We start from the raw sequence: 4,715 nt of genomic DNA on the forward strand, positions 1-4,715 counted from the left end.
TGTTTGACTCTGTACTGATGAAGCTAAAGATCATTCTGAAAACCCACTTTCCAACGCCCCAGAGAGAATGGAATGGCTTGAAAGATGAAATCATTCCTGGATTTCCAAATGTTCCAGGCCGCACAAGCAAATATCTCCACAAAGCAGGGTCCCTGGAGGTTATTTTTGGCCTCCCAAAACCCCTCAACTATGGTCCTGCCACTCGGCCATTGAATGTTAATTGCATTCCAACAGTTTCTAGCAAAATCACATTCAAAAAATAGGTGTGTTCTCGTCTCCAAGCTTACTGTCTGGCAAAGGGTACAATCTGAACCCGAGTCAATCCTCCAATTCTTTCGCATCATAATGTCTCTTGTGTTTAGTCTATCCAAGAACATAAGCTAGAGAAACACTTTGTTTTTTGGCAGGGTTTTAGAAGACCAGATAGAGATCATGATCTCATTTTTAGGCACTCTTTCAAACAAAAAACGATAAAACCTTGCTGAAGTGTATTTTTCTCCCCAGACAAAGCTTCTAGTGTCATGAGCATCAGCAGTGAGGGGGTTGTTGCTTGCTAATTGCTGAACTAGCTGCAACTCCTAAAAGCCTTCTATCGACAGAGGGAGATAGAACTGTGAAGTCATGTCATCTGCAGATAAAAGAGCTACCACAGAAATATATTCATCAAGTGCAAATGAAAATAATCGTGGGTACCTATCACAGAGCAAAGTTCCCTCTTGCCAAAAATCCTTCCAAAAAAGAACTGAATTACCATTCCCAATTTTACTTCTCGAAATGCTCCGGTATTCCCCAACAAGGCTGAAGATGTCTTTCCACCAGAAAGAGCCTTTGCCAGTTTTGGTATGAGGCACATTGTCACCATATAAGGACCAGACAAGTTTCACCCATGGAGTGTCAGCATGTGAATAGAATTTGTGTAGCTGCTTCATCAACAGAGCCTTATTTTGGAGTTCAAGGTTTTTCACACCCAAACCTCCACAATGTCTAGGACGACATACTTTACTCCATGCTGCTAGGGCGTTCATCGAATAGGAATCTTCATCCTTTGACCACAAACAATGCCGTTGAGCTCTATTACACATATTAAGCACCGTTTTCTGAATTTTGAGCAAACACATATAGAAAGTTGGTAGAGTGGATAACACTGATCTCACAAATTCAAGCCTTCCTCCATAGCCAAGGAAACGTGCACTTGCATTAAGCCTTCTTTCTACTAGTCCCACCAGAGGAGAGAGATCTTGAATAGTTGGTTTGGTCACACCCAAAGGTAGACCCAAGTATGTAAAAGGCAAAGTTCCCATGGTGCACCCAAAAGTATCAGCCAGAAACTGTAATTTGTCCTTTGTAACATTAATGGGAATCAGCCATGACTTAGAGTAATTAACCCTCAAACCTGTAGCTTGTGCAAAAGTTTCCAACACCTCTTTCAAAGCAGTCAACTGAATTGGACAAGCTTGAAGTATTAGGAGTGTATCATCGGTGTATTGAACAATATGAAAATCTGTATTAGGAATATTCAGAGGTGCAACAAAATCACCAGTGTGAAAAAGACCATTTACCATGGCTTGTAAAAGCTCAGAAACTCCCAGAAATAAGAGCGGGGATAGTGGATCTCCCTGTCGAACACCTCTGCGACAGTTAAATTTCTTGCTTGGGACTCCATTAAGTAAAATTTCTGAAGTTCCACTAGACATAAGCATTTTTAGCCACATAATCTACCTCTGATCACAACCAAAGGTAGAGAAGATCTTCAAGATAGCTTCATGTTCCACTGTATCAAAGGCTTTCGCAAAGTCTAATTTTAGAATAACTGTTTCTTCTCTCCCCTGTTTACATTGATGTATATATTCATGGAATTTCTATTTTCGTGCCCTCGGGTCCTTAGTTGTGCTTAGTTTTCCCCAGCTCCTTAGTTTTTCCTCAGTTTTTTCCAAGTGCTTGTTTGAAACCCGCAGAAGCAGCTCAGACGGCAGGATTCCCGTTAAGTTGACCGCTCCGTGCTGACGTGTGGGGCCGCGTTGTGTGGGCCCGCGTCGCGTGGGGCTGGTAGAAAGGGACCGCGTGGGACAGGACGAGATAGCGTTTGGTTGCACGTGAGCAGGGGCTGGGTTTTTTCTCTCTCGGCCATTGGCATTTCCCTTTTAAGAGTACCTTTTCTGCCTCCTTCTCTCTGCCTTTTTTCACCTAATTAGTATCAAATCTAGAGAAGCTTGCATTTTTTTCTTTCTTCAATTATTATTTGTGCCTTTTGTCCCTCGTTGTTTGCCCAATATGGCAGCAAATCTAGTAGGGAGCCCAATCTAGTACTCCATCTGGTCCATATGTATGTAGTTAAATCTAGAAGAAAATCTACAGGGAATGTACGATAAATTCACAAGGTCATATAGTAGAATAGGGATAGATAATATAGATAATAAGCTGCATTCAGCAGCCAAACATAGTAGGGTTCGAGGTTCTTCACAGCAGTACATCACCATCATACTAACAACATAACAACGAGGGATCCCTAGCTAACAACAAAGGGATCCCAACAACAAAATGGAGGAGGCAGCAGCAGCACACGTCCAGGACTCCGCCTACCCCATCTGCCTCTGCCTCCACTTGTTGCTCCCCTTGGGAGCCTTGGGCTTGAGCGGAGGCATGCGCCCGCCGGAGATCTCCACCCGCTGGATGCTGCGGAGGTGCATGCCGAGCGCCAAGTGCTTGGCGCGGAAGGAGTTGGGGTTCACCGACGCGCCGACCTTGGGGTTGGTGTGGCCGATGTTCTCGGCATGCGTGAGGAGGCAGTTGAAGTCAGTGCCGCCGAGCCTCCTAGTGCAGAAGGGGCACCTGTAGACACCCTTGGCGATGTCGAGGTAGGAGACGTACTGGCCGACCTGCAGCCTCCGCAGCACCTGGCGAGTCTTGTCGTCATGGAGCTCGTCGTCGCTGCCGACGTCGCTGCCAGACAGCTGATCCATATCAAACGGGAATTTATTAGTGAATGAGTTGCAACGATGACTAACGTGCATGATAACAAAGTTAGGAAAAACAGAGGCAACCTCAGTTAGAGTGGACACGATTATATGTCTACAGGGACGGTGTAAGCGAACCAAAGCTCATGCACAACAGATTTGTACACAGAAATGGTTCGCTGAACCCTCCCTGTAAAAATTTGTGCCCACCGATTCATCATAGGCAAAGAAACAGATTCTAGATCTGAACTTGAACACATTCCAGATTATTTGCAAAATTAAACGGTTGATATCTTTTGATTCGTGCATAAAATAACTGATTGAGATCCTATGATTACTTGCATAAATTAACTGATTGAGATCCCATTATTACTTGCATAAATTAATCGAACGGCCGAACCCCAAATCTTAAACGAAATCAAGGAGGGATCAAAGCAAAATGGAATAAAATCGGCGCAAATATTAGCCCAATACTCATCCATCCACAGATCCATCTACACCAGCACAAATAGGGTTCAAAAAGGAATGGGGAACAAAAAAGGAAGCAAACCGTAGTTACTTCGTTCCATGGGTCCTCCATGGAGGTGTCGTAGGGGTTCGGGGGCGGGACGTACGGCACCGGCTCGTAGGGGTCATATCCCGGCGGGATCTGACCGCGACCGGCGGCAGCAGCCTCCGATGCACCGGCGGAGGCGGCGGCGACGTCCGTTGAGGGGACGGCGGCGACGTCCGTTGAGGGGACGGCGTCGAAGAGGGAGGCGTCACGCTTGGAGCCGACGGCGCCGTGGACGATGGGATTGGCATTCTCCTTGTCCATCTCGCCGGCAGAGGAGAGGGAGAGGGAGAGGGTTTTTTGCTTTGGAGAAGATGATGGGACGTGAGAGAGGGGGCGTTGCGTAGGCGAGTGAGAGTGACAGAGATAGTGGGAGGAGGCGTCTATAAAGGCAAGGGGTGGTTAATGTGACCCGCGTCCTACGCGTCCACCGCTGCACGTCTGCACGTCTTGGACTTCTGCAATGCGCCACGCGTCCACGATTGCACGTCTTCGACTTCGGCACCGCGACCGGCGTCTACGCGTCAACAATTGCACGTCTTTCATTTCTGCACCGCAACACGCGTCCTCGAGTCTAACCCTGGAAATTTAGATATACTCAGGTATAACCTCGAGTATTATACTAGCATTTTTTATGTGCTCAGTTTTCCCCTTGAGTGCTAATACTGGCTAGTGCAATATGCTCAGTTTTACCCTCAAGTAGCTGGTCAACAGACAATCAACAAATGGGATTAACTAGTTAAATGAGTCATTTAATGTGCAAAAAATTCCGAAAAATAGTGGCACATACTCATGGAGTCTTTACCACAAATTGCCAGTTCTCAAAACATAGATAAGTCATAGATAAATCAAGTTTACCACAAATTGCCACTTCTCAAAGGCCTTCTCAAATCACCTAGTAGCTATGAAGGTGCATGGTTTTCCACAATAAGCCCTTCCCAAAACAGCTTTCCCCAAAACATACTTTGTCTAAATGAGGCCACAATTCTCACACTCATATATACACTACTAGAAAAAAGGCTTTCAGTGGCGCACCACATATAGCCATCAGTGGCGCACTAGTGGTGCGCCACTGTTATCACGCCACTGCTAACGGGGTGCGCCACTACTAGCCTGGATACCTGTGGCGCACTGCCTGGTGCGCCATTGATATGTCCTCCAGTGCGCCACTATTACTCCAAAGTGTTGCGCCATTGTTGGTCAGTGGC

This window comes from Lolium perenne, chromosome 7, assembly GCF_019359855.2.
Source record: "Lolium perenne isolate Kyuss_39 chromosome 7, Kyuss_2.0, whole genome shotgun sequence".
Lineage (NCBI taxonomy): Eukaryota > Viridiplantae > Streptophyta > Magnoliopsida > Poales > Poaceae > Lolium > Lolium perenne.